The following is a 15,795-nucleotide window of genomic DNA, read 5'->3' on the forward strand; positions in this document are numbered from 1 at the left end:
GAGAAAAGCAGGTTTTTGGTGTCTCTGCATTGCTCAAAATGTGGTTCTACAAAACGGGGCCTGGAGAAGCCCCAGGATCAGAAATCCTTGTCCCATGCAGGGTTGATTTTTTAGGCAAAACCCCTGACTTGTGAACATTCTACTTGCAATATGCAACAGGCCCCACATTTTCCCTCAGTGCCCTGAAAATTTTCATGGAGTGGAACTGTGCTTTTCCTACTCATCCCTAAAATCCTGTGTCTGCAGCACAGCTTGCACTTGGCTTTTCCAGTTTCTGAACCCTGCCACTCTCTTAGCTCATACTTTCACAAGATTGAAATGGATACTGTTAAAAATAGCTGAGATTTCTGTACATTTAAGTGATGGTGAAAAATGGATCATTAAGAAAAGTACCTGTGACACCAAGACCCTTCCTAGGAAGTGCCATTGTGTCCCCTGAGCCTGGGCAGGATCCTGCTGCCATCTACCTCCTCTGCATTTCCAGGGCAGGGATTTCCAGCATCTGACACAATTCCTCATCCTCTGGGATGAGCTCTCGGCAAGGGCTGTGCCAGAGGCCGATGTGAAGGGGTGGGAAGGGATGGATGAAGAGCTGCAGTGGGATCTGGAGGGCTTCAACCACCCAGGATTTACCCAGGGACAGGATTCCCGAATTTCCCTGGTGCCAGCGCTCCCCTCATCCCTCCCTGGGGGTGGAACGCTGCACCCAGCGCCCAGCAGAGTGGTACCCAACCCATCCCAGGACCCAAGCGCGGCTCCGTGGTAGCAAACCGAGCACAGCCCGGTCCGTGCGGGGCTTTTGGGGCCGGTGGGGTCCCCACGGAGGGGACAGCCCCGGGCCTGCTGCCGGCATCACTAGATGGTGCTCACGCCTGCCTTTTCCCGAGCACCCGGAGCGCCGGAGCCGCGCCCGGGGATGCTCAGGGGGCTCCTGGGTGTCGCCGGAGCCTTGGGAGCCGGTGCCACTAATGACGAGGATGAGGAAGATGTTTCCCATCTCTCTGCTTGTCCCCAGACTGTCAGGGGGGCGGGACAGGGTGGAGGTGCTGCAGGACCTGTCCCTGGGATGCTCATGGAACCTTGCTGCTCCTCGCAAGCATCAGCCCCTCTCGCCAGACCCCTGCAGCTCCCTGGGGCTCCCAGGGCCGTGAGTCAGTGCAGCCGGCCCTGCACCACATCCTGCGGGACAAACCCACACAGGAGCAGGACACGCTCGGGGCACTCTCACAAGGAATTGCTTCCTCGTGACTAAACATCAACGGACAGAAAAAAAATGAACCATGACCATGAATTTAATTCAAACCCATCAGCGAGTGCCCAGCGCAGAGGAAGGGCTGGTGTGGGTGTGAAACAGATGCAGGGAGAGAGTCTGGGTGTGTTGGTGAGGGCTGCTCCAAAGCAGCTCCTCTGCACGAGCTCCCCGTGTCCAGCTGATGACCTGAGTGGCAGGGAGCTCGCTGGGGTGGCCTCTGCTGGGACAGCTTCTTGGCTTTATTTTTATAAATAATGAGCTATTCCTCAGCAGCTCGTCGAGGCACGAGGGAGAGGAGCATCTGGGATTGCACTGACACGCAAAACTGCTGGGGAAGCTCCAAACCCGCCCTGGTTCTCAGCAAGTCCCCAAGTCCCCTTCCCTGGGCAGGCTGGGCACAGCAGAGCATGAGTGGCTGCCAGCCCACAAGCTGAAACTGATTAAAAACCCACTCCAGCCTGCAACTGGGACCCTCATTTTGCTTTATCATCCCCTTCCTCCTTGGCTTTGGGGTTAGAAAAGCGGCAGCACCACGCAAGATCCAGAGTTCTGGTGGGCAAGGCTGGGTGTCAGCCACCCTTGGAATTTTGTTAATGGATGAATTGAGGAGCAAACTAAGCCATTGTAGGTAAAATTGTCACTGCACAGTCCTGCCATGGTCAGGAAAAAATCCAGGCTACATCAACAGCAAATTTCCTGCTGTGGGATCTGATTTGCCCTTGGTTATGCCAGGCCTGGGCTGGTGTTGGGATCAATCCCTCAATAAAAATGTCTGGGCAAAGCAAACCCCATGCTGCAGAGCAGAAAGAGGAATGGGAAGGGCAGAGAGTGCTGGCCATGGGGACATGCTGGCTCGGAGCAAGCAGGGAGGGGAAGGACACAGCTCCAGGAGGAATCTCAGGGAAAACCTAAGGACGCAGAAGGGATGAGCCAGGATGAGTTACATACCCAGCTTTTCGTGCTTTCACCCAGGGCTGGAGCAGACCTGGACCAATTGCAGGAGGATTTGGGATGGTTTTGGGGAGTGCAATGCCCATGGGATCTGATATCCCAAAGGATCCCTGTGCTCTGTGGGCACTGAGAGCTGCCTGACCTCCTGCTCTGCCCTGGGAATCCAGGAGAGAGGGAAAAGGAGCTGGAGCAATACAAGCGAACCCAAATGTGTTTCCACTTAGCTGCTCCTCCGAGGCCAAATGATGTAACTCCCGTGAAGCCCTGCAAGATGTTGGCAGGAGGAGCCCAGTGACAACTCCAACTGTAAGTTCCTGAGCTAATGAGCACAAAAGCTGAATAAAAATAATAAAAATAAAAGGGCTGTTTTTTTTTTTTGGCGTAACACAGCGATCCTCCCCAAGACTGTTTTCTGAGCAGAGAACAGCGCACTGAAGGAAAAGTTCCAGCCCCAAAGACTCCTCTCCTCTGGGTCTAATGGGGCACAGCCAAGGGGTCACCACCCATCAGGACAAGCTTTTCAAACCAATAGAGCTGGGTTTTCCACATCCTGAGGAGATGCTGAGGCACATCCCCGCTCCAGAGGAACCTCCTCCAGCCTTTATGGAGTTAACCCCAATCATTCCTCCTGAGGTTGGGTTTTTCTGTCTCTGTGTGTGTGTGTGTGTGTTACCAGCGAGGAATGTTTTACTACAGCTCTCCACACAGCCACCAGCCTCCAAATGGACCATGTTACAGGAGAGCTAAATATTGTGTCAGGGACCATGTGTTTCTTGTAAGACGGGCTTGAGCCACAACTGTGTAGGAAATTGTTTATCTCTCCCCCCTTCTCCCTCTCCCTGCCTTTATCCTCCCACGGATTGCGTGGATGGCCGGGGCGCTGGAGATGGGAACTTTCCTGGGGATGCTGGCAGGGCTTTTTTACAGCTGGGACTGTGGGGAGGGCAACTGCAGGCCATGAAATATCCTTTTCTGCTGGTGGCATGTCCCTTTCTGCCCAGTGACACACCAGTGCTGCTCCCAAGGGCCACGGGTGGCTCTGTCCCTGTTTGTGTTCCATGAGGGACACTGGGCATGGCCAGCACCCTGATGGGATATGGCTCAGCACCACAACTGCTTGGGGAGCCTCTGTTAGGGGGTTTGGATGGAGCTGCTCCAGGTGTGCACGGGGAGATTTGGGCACAGGAAAATGTTGCCCCAGGGTCAGGGTGGAGATGAATTTTCTCTGCTTTGCTGGAGATTCAGTGGCTGCAGGGTGGGTTATAGAGCCAGAGGATTGATGCAGCAGTAGATCAAAGTCTCTGAAAATTGATTTATTGCTGCTGGAGCCAAGAGGGAGCAGAGCAAGGGCTGCTGCCTGTGCCATGGGCAGGACACAGATGTCACCGTGGGCATGGTGAGGCCTGGGCTTGCTCTTCCACTCCTGAATCAAAACTCAGCAGACGCACCACAGCAAAAGCCCTTTTGCCTTCCCTGAAGCAGAGTCAGCAGATTTGGGATTTGTTTGTTCCCTGCACTGCTCTGCCAGAGGGATGTGAGGGAAACCTGAGCCCCTGGTGCCTTCTCTCCTTGTCCTTATCCGTCCATCTCGACGCCGTCCCCAAATGGAAAAAGGCACTTTTCCTTTTTACTGTCTCTGCACAAAAGCATAATTGTACATAAACATCTGATTTCTTTTACTTTGCCTCAGTAATAGCTTGTAGCAACCCTTTCCAACATCTATTAATGGTGTGCTGTGTATTAGATCCAGACTGCACAGAGCCCCAAATGTGACTGTCTTCCAATGAAGTGGGGGAAAGGCTGAGCCCAGATCAAACTTTTCTCTCTGGTCAGTTTTAGGTGCAGTAAAATCTGCATCTCTATAAATTTAGCAAAAGATCTTGCTTTTAAACACTTTGGACTTTTCTCTTAGTGAGATACTGGAGATGAGGCCCAGCTGGAGGAGACAGATGATCCCTAAATTTCAGTATCCCAAGTTTCAGGCAGCTGAACCAAATGTAGAGCTTAGAAAAGGGGCAGCACTTCCATTGGGAAATTGTCTTTCTATGCCCCCCAAAAATCCACCCAGGTTTTAATGACATAAAGGCATGGTAACCCTCATTGCATTTCTGAGAATGGGAAAAACAGCCAGGTTCAGACTTCCAGCTGGTTATAAACCCTGGGAAGTGCCCTATGCCCTTCCTTGTTAGGACAGCATCAGGGTACCACCCCAGATTTTTAAAATATGAGGGGTTTTTTTTTTAATAAATAAACCCTAAATCTGCATTCTCAGCTCTGTTTTCTTCCCTTGAGCATGACAGCATCACTGGCAGTGGCTGGTGTGAGATGACAGTGACAGCTCTGGACATCCCACTGCTCCCTCAGAGTGATCCAACAGATGATCCTTAACGAGAAAAAGACATGGAAGAGTTTGGCTTGGAGAGAAAAACTGTCTGGGAAGATCAGCTGGGGCTGTCTCAAGGTGTTCAGGCTTTGTAGGGCTGTTAAAAGCCATCAGATTGTTTTTCCTCTCCAGCAGAAGCAGAAATTTGGGGATTTCCCTGGCTCTGCTTTGTTTCTTGCTGCTGTCACTGGTCTAAACTGGGCTGGGTGAAGGGAAGTGGCTCCTGACGCTTGGGATTATTAAAAAGCCTGACCTGAACCATGAGCTGGACCAGCCTTTCAGATGCCAACCTGCTTTACCACCTGCCAAATTTATTGGGCTGCAGCTGAGAATCTTCCCCTTTGATCCACCTTTGCTATTAAACAGCTTCAGATAAAACCACGGAGCTTGTTTCTAGGAAAGGAAAAGGAACAACTCAAATCTTGGAGCTGAGCAGCAGTGGGGAGCCCATCTTCAAACTGCATCTCCTCAGCAGCTTCAGAAGCAGAGCAGCTCATTTTTAACACCCTGCACGGCTCTTCAGCAATGATTAAAGCCCCTTAAACGTGCACCTTTTTCATCACGGGCCCCACTGCTGACAGGGTGCCAAGTACAACAAACCCCATCAAAAGCGCCGTCCCTGTGATGGATTTAATTGTCCTTCTCTTGTTTTCTGAGCAAGGAGAGCTGGAGGATGAATAAAACCTGGAGAAAAATGTCCATCCTCGTGCAGAAACAACCCCCTAAAAGGCTGTGGAGGAGCCGGTCTGCAGGCACAGGCACAAAAAGGAGCGTGGGGAAATAATGCCCTAAAACCCTTCCGAACCCATTCATCACCGTGGCTGCAGTGATCATCTCAGCAATAAATTCCCTTATCATCCGATTGGAATCTGGCATGAATGCCCTGCCTGTTATTTCAGAGGGAGATGGGCTGGAACTGGTGGGTAATTGGTAGGAAAAATTGCTGGTTCTAGCAAAGATCTGATACCATCGGAGGAGTTACCCCACAAGAGAGGGGGATTAGAGAAATCTGTTTACCACAGGGGGATCATTCATCCTGAATAAACGTGTTCACTTCCCAGAGACTTCCCCTCACACCCTGATTCCCCTTCAGTGGCATCTTAACATCAGCACTAACACAGTTTTTTCCCAGTCAGGAAAAGGAGCTGCTGCCTGTGCACAGCTGTCTATAAAAATGATTAAAACCTTCTCATCAAACTCCCATTAATTTATGCATTTATTTCTAAGTTGTCTCAGCAAAGACAACTCTAATTTCTTAATCATTCACATTACTCCCAGTGCTTCTGCAAACACCTCTGCTCTGCAAAATTTTTCTCAGCCAAAGGGTGCCTGACTCAGGTTTTGTTTCTGTTTCTCTGCTGGAGAGACACAATTGGTTTATTAACATTTTTCTTTGCACCTGCAGGTCAACTTCCAGCCTGCTGTACCCAAATAATTGAGCCCAGGTTTGCAGGGAGAGCTTGCAGCCTAAACCAAAAATAGGACAACTGGAGCTCTCTGGAGAGTGTTGGGGTAGAGCCAGCAGCAAATCCAGAGGTAAGATCCTGGCTTTGCTGCAGCAAACAATCCCTGTGCCCTGACTCGATGGGTCTCTGCCTTTCTCAAAGGTCTCCTGCTTTTCCTTCCTCTTCCCAGCTCATATGAGACAGAATTTTGGTGAGCATTCCTGCTTTTTAAATGAGCTCCCCAGAGGATTCTCAAGAACAAAGCTGCAAGGCAGGGCCGCAGGAGGACTGAGGCTGCTGCAGGAGCACCGGCACAGATTCCTAATAAACCATCTGCATTCCTTGCACGGCTCTGACTGCAACTCCCCAGCGTGTCCTTCACCTTTCTGGGAAGGCAGAACTGGTGAGGGTGGTGGGGAAATTGTTTCACTGGAGCCAAAGGGGGTTTTGCAATCAGGTTTAGTGGAGCCAGGGCTGATTTTAACCCTGTGTGTTCCCATCTCTCTGGACCACCCTGTGGGCTGCCAGCACTTCAAGGGTGATGGAGGAAAAATAAATTATTCCCTTTCCATACAGATTCTCCCTGGGTGGTAGGGATGGCTCCAAAGCCTCCCTCTTCAGAAGCCTGGCTTTATTTGCAAGGATCCTGACAAAACTCACCTTCCAGGCTCTACTCATGAGCCCTGGAATGAGCCAGGCTGGGTGTGAGCACAGGATGATCATCCCTGTATCCTCTGTCCTTGGCTGGGAACAATCTGCTTCCTGCCCATGGCATCACCACAGGATGCCAGGATTTGGTGACAAAACACACGGCAGCAAAATCCTTCCAAACCGAGAAAATTACCCAGGGAGAAAATCTGGCTGGAGCTTTTCTCAATATTCTGTAAAACAGAAGTTGGACATCGGGCTCGGAGCAGGGACAGAGCATCAGACCCTGAAACAGAGAGCAGAGCTTGGAATGATGGATGGAAAATTTGAGCTCTGCATGAGGAGCATCTGAGACAGAAGGCTGGAACAGCTGCCCCCACCAGCGCTGAACCTACCCCTCCAATGGCTTTACCAGCAGCTGGGACACGATTCCCACATCCCTGGTGCCGATTCCCACATCCCTGGTGCCAATTCCCGCATCCCTGGTGTTGATTCCTGCATCCCTGGTCCGGATTCCCACATCCCTGGTGCCAATTCCCGCATCCCTGGTGCCAATTCCCGCATCCCTGGTCTGGATTCCCACATCCCTGGTGCTGATTCCTTCATCCCTGGTGCCAATTCCCGCATCCCTGGTCTGGATTCCCACATCCCTGATGCTGATTCCTTTATCCCTGGTGCCAATTCCTGCATCCCTGGTCCGGATTCCCACATCCCTGGTGTCGATTCCTGCATCCCTGGTGTCGATTCCTGCATCCCTGGTGCTGATTCCTTCATCCCTGGTGCCAATTCCTGCATCCTTGATCCGGATTCCTGCATCCCTGGTCCGGATTCCCACATCCCTGGTGCCATTTCCTGCATCCCTGGTGTCAATTCCCACATCCCTGGTGTCGATTCCCGCATCCCTGGTGTCAATTCCCACATCCCTGGTGCCAGCAGAGGTGCAGGTAACGAGCTGTGGCTCCTGCAGCCGCAGGGCTGGAATGTGGCGCTTGGATTCCTCCCCTCCAGCCATGGAAAAGCTGTTCCCTGCCATGGTGAGGACAGAGACAGCATCTGGGTGCTGCTCTGCTTTCCATGAAAAAAAAGCATCCCCAGAATGAATTAAACACCATTGCGGTGGCCACGTTCCCGCAGGCTCCTGGTGCTCTTCACTTGACTCACCAACGAGGAAGCCAAGATATTTTGTGGAGGGTGTTTTGAAAACACTTTAATTGACTTAATTCATAGCCAGAGCCCTTGCAGGAGTTGTCCCCAGGATGGTGTTTAATCCCTGCTTGCCTTGGGCCCATGGAGATTGTCTTGTTCCCTCCTGGCTGCTGCCCCGTGCCTGGGGACTGCCTATTTTCTGCTGCTCTTTGAGGCCATCACAAGAATGAAAACATTTGTGACAGCCTGACCCAAGCTTCAATTTCTCCTGGCCTTGTTGAAAGGCACGTTGTTCACCGCAGACAAACCCGAGATGAACACACTGCAACAAGGCCAGAGGGTTCATAAATTAAACCCGGAATAATTGCAATATCCCTGCAAGAAGGGTTTTCTTATCTTGATTTTACCCCTTTTTTTTTTTCTGTCTCTCCCCTCCTCCACCTTAGATTAATCAATTCCAGACCATGAACCTTCAAACAGATTTGTTTGGAGATTTGGCTGGAGCTTTCTTGCTTTCCCTACAAAAAGCAGAGCCCGTTTGGAGAAGAGGGAGAGGTCCAGCACTAAAATCAGAACCCAAACAGCAAACAAGATGAGAAGTAAAAGGTTCCCTAAACCATCTCTGGCTCCTGCACATCTCAAACAGATCCTCTTCCCAGAGGCAAAAGTGGGGAAATTGGGAATTTAATGTCTTTCTCAGCTTGAAATTTTAATGGAAAATGATCCCAAAAATGACCAGAGTCCCATCCTAAGATGCTGCCCCACTAAGCAGGGGCAGGGATGATGCCTGGACAGGAAATATCTCAGTTTTTTGATTGTTTGAATCATCCTGGTTGTGAACATCACACAAGCTTTGGCTCACGAGTACATCAAGACAGTTCAGTTCTCCTGAACCCTTCTCTCCACCTCTCTGTCCCAACCTGCAAACACTCCAAGGGGGATGATGCAGCAAAGGAAAAAAAAAATCCACAAAAATGAGATTTACATATGTTTTATTGGAAAAATATCAAGTTTTCCCTGTTAAGAAAGGAAGGTGCTGGAAATCAGGTTGTAAAAGGGATTTGCTGTGGGACTGTCACCTGTACTGGCTGTTCAGGAAAACTCCTCGACCCTCTGTCCCAAAGGGAAGGTTGCTGTGGATATTTGATTGAGGGATTTGTGCAGGAGCAAAGCCTGGTCAGGGAAGTAATTGGAGCCTTCCTTGAATCCAGCAGTGGGAGAAGAAAGTTTGTGGAATGCAGAATTACCCTCAGCTTGTTCCCAAGGATCTTGGGAGAGCAGTGATAAATGAATTTCAGGAAGCCTCATGGTTCAGCCTGGCTGAGGGAAAAGCTGCTGGTGTCCATCCCAACACTGCAAAGCCGATTTTCCACTCTCACACCCGACTATAAATCAGCTCTAAATGTACTTCTGCTGACATGCCAAGTTTTCCCTTGGATGTCATTCCACAGGCACACTCTCCTTGTACCGCAGGTGATTTGGTTTGATGAAGGAACCTCCAAGAGGGGAGCTTTGGTGGATATCAGTGGGAGATCTGTTGGATTAGACACCCCAAATGGATGCCAGCAGAGACTCCAACCCAGCCAGTGGAAATCCTCTGCCTCCAAAGCTCCTTGAGTCTGGAAAAACCACGTTGGAAATCTCTTAAGAGGTTTTTGATTAATGCAAATTGATTTTTTTTTCTTTTTCAGCAAAGTAAAGCTTTGGTTTCTGTTCACCTCCCCTTGAGGCTTGTTGAGTCTGAGGTTTCTTTGCTGCAACAAGCACAGCTTTTCTTCTAGATAGGACAGAAAGCATCCCATTCCTGTATTCCCAAAGAATTCCAGTAACCAAAACCAAAGACGTGAGAACAAGGCAGGCACTCCAGGCTCCTGTGGGCGGCAGGAAAGGAGAAACTGGGGCAAAAGTTGAACCAGGATTTAATTTTATCAGGATTGATTCATCTGTCCCTAATTAGTGACAGCTTCCCAGGGCATGATGTAAGAATATGCAGAGGTTTTTAAGGAATAACTCTGGGCTAAGATAAAGTGTAGTCGTTCACAGAGAGTTCTTTTTTTTACGCCAGCAGAGATTTGGGCAGTCAAAGATGAAAAATAGATGAGATTCCACAATCACACATGTTGGAAACTAAAATCTTTTAGAGTACAGATCCTGCCTTCTTGCCAATTTATTGTGGAAAAAGCAGTAATTTTTCCATATCCTCTGGTTTAATACCTGTATTTACTTCTGCTCCTAAAACTGCACAATTCATGGTGCTGTGCAGAGGGCTGCTGTACAAAAATCATGTATGATTGTTCTGGAAGTTCCAAAACCAGCTGGAAAAAAGAAGTGGTGATGTTTAATGGCACTTCAACAAAACAAACAAAGCAGTTAGCTCAATTAAAAATGTCTATTTTCTGGCTTTTCATGGCAACAATATGAGACTAGGCCAGAGGCTGATCTCCCTCACTTTGTGCTGCACCTTCCCTGTGTTTCCTGTGCTCCCAGTCACACCTGTGAGGCCAGTTCCACATATTCCACCTCAGTTCCCTGTGCTCACACCCTTGGAATCCTTCCAGGCTGCTTTTCTGCCCATTCCTCCACCTCCCCGAGCCAGGCTGGAGATCCAAGCTCTAATTCCCTGCTATAAACAGATCCCTCTGGCACCCTGACCATGTCCTGCTATTTCCAGGGGCTGTGCAACATGGGAGCTCCTTCTCCTCTTTCTGACATCCATAAAAACCCAGGATCTTTTCCCAGAGTAGGGGAAAATCAGGATTTTGGGCTCCTTTGGGATGCTCAGGGATGCTATGCACGGCCTTCACCTAGAGGCGCAGGACCAGGCCGGGACACGTTGAGCAGATGGCGGTTCTGGCCTGCAGCTGAGGCCCCAATTACTGTGCTCAAATCCCATCTTTGATACCCTTCCAGCTTTTATCAGATGTTTCCACTCAAGGTTTGGCATGGCTGATGTGAGGGGAAGGCCAGGAGAGCACTCAAACAGTGAGAGCAGCTGAAGGGCCCGGCACAGGAGAAGGGCCCTGTCCCCAAGGCGTTCTCACCACACCAAGTGGGGACATCCCTGACTGCTCCAGCACTTCAATATTTACCCCTCTGTGCAAAAAAAACCCCAAAACCACAGCACTGAGGTGCTTACACAGCCTCTGCTCCCCTCTGCCACATCACACAGCAAGCAGCCTGCCCAGGCAGTGTAAATCAAAGTTTCTGGGAGGATTGAGAGCATGTGAGCATTTTCTGGGAGTTAAAAGCCTTTCCTGCCTGGGTTTGGCTTTGGATGACCCCTGCTCCTAATGCACTCCTCACTTCATTCACCCCTGCCAGTGCCAATGCTCTTATTTATGACTTCAGTAATGGCTTTCTATCAACAGGCCCTGAAAAGCTGCTCCTTCCACAGAACATTCCTCCAAGTAAATCCTGCCCCTGGAGCATTCCCAGTCTGAGCTCAGTCCAGGGCCTGCTCAGGGCAGAGGAGAGGACTTTCAAAGGACTCCCACTGAGTTCAGCTGGCTCAGACCCCAAAAGAACACACATCCACACCCACAAAGCTCTAATAAAGGGCCCCATGGAAGCTCACAAGTAGGAATCCAAAGCTCTCCCAAAGTCTTCAGGAGGCTCTGTGGCTGTTTCGCCATCCTTTTGCTGCTGCACATGGACCACAGGGTTTTACCTCTCAGGCAGCCCCACAAAGCTGACTGAAAACCCTTCTACAACACTGAGCCTGGGCTCTTTTTTCTCCCTTAACTTAAAAGCCAGAAAAACATTGAGAAATGCCTGTGCAGGAGAATCAATCACACACAGAGGAACCTTCTGGGTCCCGTGAAACAGCCTGTGCTTTCAGCCTTGGCAGTTTGTTCTTCCTCCTTTTGGGAGGCAGCACAGACATGTTTTCCATTTGGAATATCCCAAGGGTCTTGCAGCTCATGCTGAGCCCTCAGAAGTAAACGAGCCACTTTTCCCAGCAGCAATCCCCATTACAATTGAGAAATGTTGGGGTTTTTCACCATACCCAGGCTGACACTTGGTTCAGGCCACAGGAAAGTAGAGACAGAGGGTCCACTCCAGAGCAGGCCCAACAAATACATGAATCAGAACATCTTTAGCTCCCCCTCAGCTGTTCCACAGGCCAAACACAGCCCTTTATTGGTGTCATTTACTCAGCTGTCGAGTGGGGGTTTTATCCTAAAGCTCAGCAGTGGGGAAATAGGAACCTGCAATGAGCTCGCCTCAGATTGAAACAGATATTTCAGGAGAATAAACCAGTCCCTGGACTGAATAAACACAGCAGGCACTGAAGGAATGTGCAGTTGACATAAGATCTGGTGGGTGAGTTCAAGGAATAGGAGACTTGGTGGTGGAGTCATAAATCTTCTGGGCTGGAAAGGGGTCAGAGCTGAGCTCTGCACCTTGCTGGGAGCGACTGGAGGAGGTTTGGTGTCCCCATGGACGGGGGGGCTTTTTCCCCACCACAGCTCGTGGGGAGTGTGGATTTTCTCCATCTTCTGTAGCTCAGGGAAGCCTCTGGCAGAGGGTCCCGTGGGATCCTGGATGTTCCTGAGGAGCTGAGTTGGTGCTGCTGAGCCCTGATTCACAAAAATCCTGAAGAACAAAACCCAAGGTCTTTGGGCCTGAATATTTGTCCCAGCTGGGAGAGCCCCAGCTGCTGCTGAGGGCCAAGGCAGGGGTGAGACCCAGAGAAGCTGCTGCAGCTCTTGGTGTGTTTGGAAACCACAGTGTCCTCGTGTGACCCTGACTCTGCTCTCCTTTCCCTCTGACAGGCAAGGATGGAGGAAGGGTGGATCCAGCTCTTGGCTCCTGATCTCCTCCAGCAGCCTGGATGATCTGAGGGACGAGTCAGAGCCCGTTGGCTCAGGATGGTAGCTGCAGGAGGTGTGAATTCTCTGTGGCTGGGCTGGGCATGGAGCACCCAACAATTTCCTGCCCCCTCCCAGGGCACAGTGGAGGTGCTGACAGCCCTAGGGAACCTCCAGCTCCATGCTAAGTAGAGCTAAACCTTAACCAGCCCCGAAATCCCATCTAATTCCATCGGGCAGTGGGACTGTGGGGACAGGCTGCACTAACTGGGGATTGTTGTCACTGCACAACAGAAAAAAAAAAAAAAAAATCAGTTTGGTTATTTTTTAAATGCAATTGCAGTGATTAAAGCCAAGCCTTCAGAAAAGTGGGTATCACTGGAGGCCTTGACACCATCCTGGGATGGATGGCCTGGGATGGCAGGAACTCCTAATGGAAGTGTCTCTGCTCCTGGTGGGGATTTGGAACAAGAAGAGCTTTAAGGTCCCTTCCAACCCAAACCAATCCAGGATCATGTGACCTGTGGGCTTTGATCAGCCAGCCCTGGCAGCTGAGAGCCTTGGGAAGGTTTGGACATGACTTCCTCCACCTGAAGCCCCCGTGGCTGAGGAAGGCAGATCCCATTCCCTGGGGAGGGGCTGATTCCAGCCAAATGCTCCCTAAGCACCTGCAGGGTGGATGGAGCAGTGGCCCACGGGGTGAGAGCTGGGCCCAGCAAGTCAGGCTGTGCTAAAGCATCCCAGATGTTTCATATTCCTGCTCCAAGGAAAGGGAGAGAGGAGCTGCACAGAGTACAGCAATATTTTGTTCAATCCATTCCATATGTTTCCTCCATAAGTCAAGATTAAGCAGCGGTGCTGGTTGGAATAGGAATCAGCCAGAGGCTGCTCGGGGGCTCTGGAGGCAGAACAGCCCCAGCACAGGCCCTGACCTGACTCCAGAATCCATTTCCATGGGGACAAGTGGAATTGTCACCTCTCCTGCTGCTGCTGCTGCCTCTGCAGGAAAGATTGGTCAGCCCTCACCTCCCCTGCATGGTGGGAAATCCTGGATTTTGGCACAGCTGCTGGGAGGATTCGTGTTGTAATCATGGCTGAGGTGACATTCCCAGGAAAAATGCAATGTCCTTCAGATGCCTCAGCCCTGACACACCTTCAGTGTGAACATGAAGGCAGCAAAAACTTCCCAGCTCTGCTACCTTGAGCTTCCAATTACCACCACTCCCACCAGCACACAGAGAATGTGTTTAATTTAAGTAAAAAAATAAAATTCATATTTTTTTTCTGGTTTTTTCTTTATTTTTCTGATTTTTTTCACTCATTTCAGCCATCCCCACTCTGGTTGCTCAGCTCCAGCCACTGCAAAAGCCATCACTGAGGATGGAAGTTCTTCAGGGAGGAGGAAAACCCAGCAACCAGGAGGGGAAGGAATTTGCTCCCTCCTGAAGAACACACTCAGAAAAATTGTGCCAGCCAAGTGTGCCCAGAAATCCTCATTGAAATCATTCTACATGTGGGGGATTTTTTAGGCTAAAGTCTAATTACAGCTAGTCAGTGCTTGATTTTGGTCCTGTTTCTGTAGCCATTAAAGGAATTGTTGAAATGTCTCTGCTAAAAGCCTTTCTTCTTTTTTGCTTTTCCTCTTTTTCTTAAATCATCCTGGAAAAAAAAAAAAAAGAAAAAGGGATCGTGTTGCAACACTGGGAGTTCATGAATGGCCATTAGCTCTCCAACGATCCTACAACAAAGAACCATGGGAAGCCTGATGTTTTCCCAGTGCTGGGAACTGTGAGCTCTTCAATTTTGCAGAGCTGAGGAAAATTCTGCTGTTTGTTAATGAAACCCTTCTGGGCAAGAGGCTCAGTTCCTGGGGGGAGATGGGAGCATTGGAGAGGTTTGCAAACAGGAGGGAAGGTGCCCTGGTTTGGGGAAAGAAATAAATGATATTTTTAGTGTGTGTTCCCTAGGGTACAAAAATAGCCTTGGTTTTGGAGTTTCTCATTATTTTCCTTTCCCTGACCCACATTAATTTCATATTTTGTCCATCTCCTAGAACCAGCAGAGAGAGAACTCTGGCAGGGCACTGGTGAGTCCAGGAATCCACTGGGAGCTTCCCTTGGCACGGCTTGTACCAGGACCATCATTAATTATTTTTCTCAGTCCTGGTTTTTAGCACAGCTGTCCCAGGAGAGAATTAAACATCCTGTGTGCTCCAAATCTGGAGTTCTCATGATCTAATGGCCTGCAGCAAAACCAAACCCTCTCTTATCAGTTCCCCAAAATCTATACACACACCTTCCAGCCATCCCTCCCAATGGCTTTTCCAGGGTTTATTTTTCCATTGGAAAATTGATTTTATGTTAAGGTGTTGAGCAGGTTTTGGGAGAAAGAGGAGAAAAAAGTCAAGTTTTCCTGTCCTGGGAGATACCTCCATCCCCCTGTTTCATCTGGAATAAAAAGGTGGAGTTGGGATTGATGCTGAAAGGTGAAAATATTTTTTGCTATGTCTATTTGGTTTATTCAGCATTTAGTAGATAAAAGTGTCCCCCTAAAAAAATCACACACAAAAAAATAAATAAAAATAAATTTTAAATAAAAAAGGTTTTTTTTGGGCTTCACCACAAACAGAAAACTCAGAGCAGGGAGTGATCCCAGAAAACACAGGATTGCAATGCCAAAGTGATTGGATGGAAAGAGGAGCTGGTGCCATCCCAGCCCTTGGAACACAGGGCCTGTGTTTGCTCTGTATTTTTTTTCCTTTTTTCCCCCCTTTTTCTCTCTGGCTTCTGCCTCTGCTCTGAGAAGCCAAATGAGCTCATGGTCTGAGGCTCCCGGGCTGGACATGAGCAGGAGGAAGATGACATTGGCTGGAAAGAGGAGTGGGAATGGAGCTGTTTGACATCCTCCTTCCCTCTGGCACTGGGAGACAACAGGAAACAACCTCACGGCATAGACATGCACACAACAGCCACCAAAATCACCTCTGGAACTGTGGAATCATAGAGTGGGTTGGCTTGGGAAGAACCTTAAAGCTCATCCAGTCCCACCCCCTGGGCAGAGACACCTTCCACTATCCCAGGTTGCTCCAACCTGGCCTTGGACAATTCCAGGAATGGGGCAGCCACAAATTCTCTGGTTAATGTTCTCCATGTGGTTTCG

General features: G+C 49.7%; 2 long non-coding RNA genes across 2 annotated transcripts; one reads left to right on the plus strand and one right to left on the minus strand.

Moving 5' to 3' along the window:
- Positions 1-8,800: 8,800 nt before the first annotated feature.
- LOC111937056 (uncharacterized) lies at positions 8,801-10,691 on the minus strand. The gene is made up of 2 exons (XR_002868393.2): positions 10,630-10,691; positions 8,801-10,140 (listed from the first exon to the last, which is right to left on the minus strand). It is a non-coding gene; the product is annotated as an uncharacterized LOC111937056 (long non-coding RNA).
- Positions 10,692-10,706: 15 nt separating this feature from the next.
- Positions 10,707-14,253, plus strand: LOC111937055 (uncharacterized). Its single transcript, XR_002868392.2, has 3 exons — positions 10,707-10,760; positions 12,601-12,712; positions 13,964-14,253. It is a non-coding gene; the product is annotated as an uncharacterized LOC111937055 (long non-coding RNA).
- Positions 14,254-15,795: the final 1,542 nt, after the last annotated feature.

Source organism: Cyanistes caeruleus, chromosome 20, assembly GCF_971803275.1.
Source record: "Cyanistes caeruleus chromosome 20, bCyaCae1.hap1.1, whole genome shotgun sequence".
NCBI lineage: Eukaryota > Metazoa > Chordata > Aves > Passeriformes > Paridae > Cyanistes > Cyanistes caeruleus.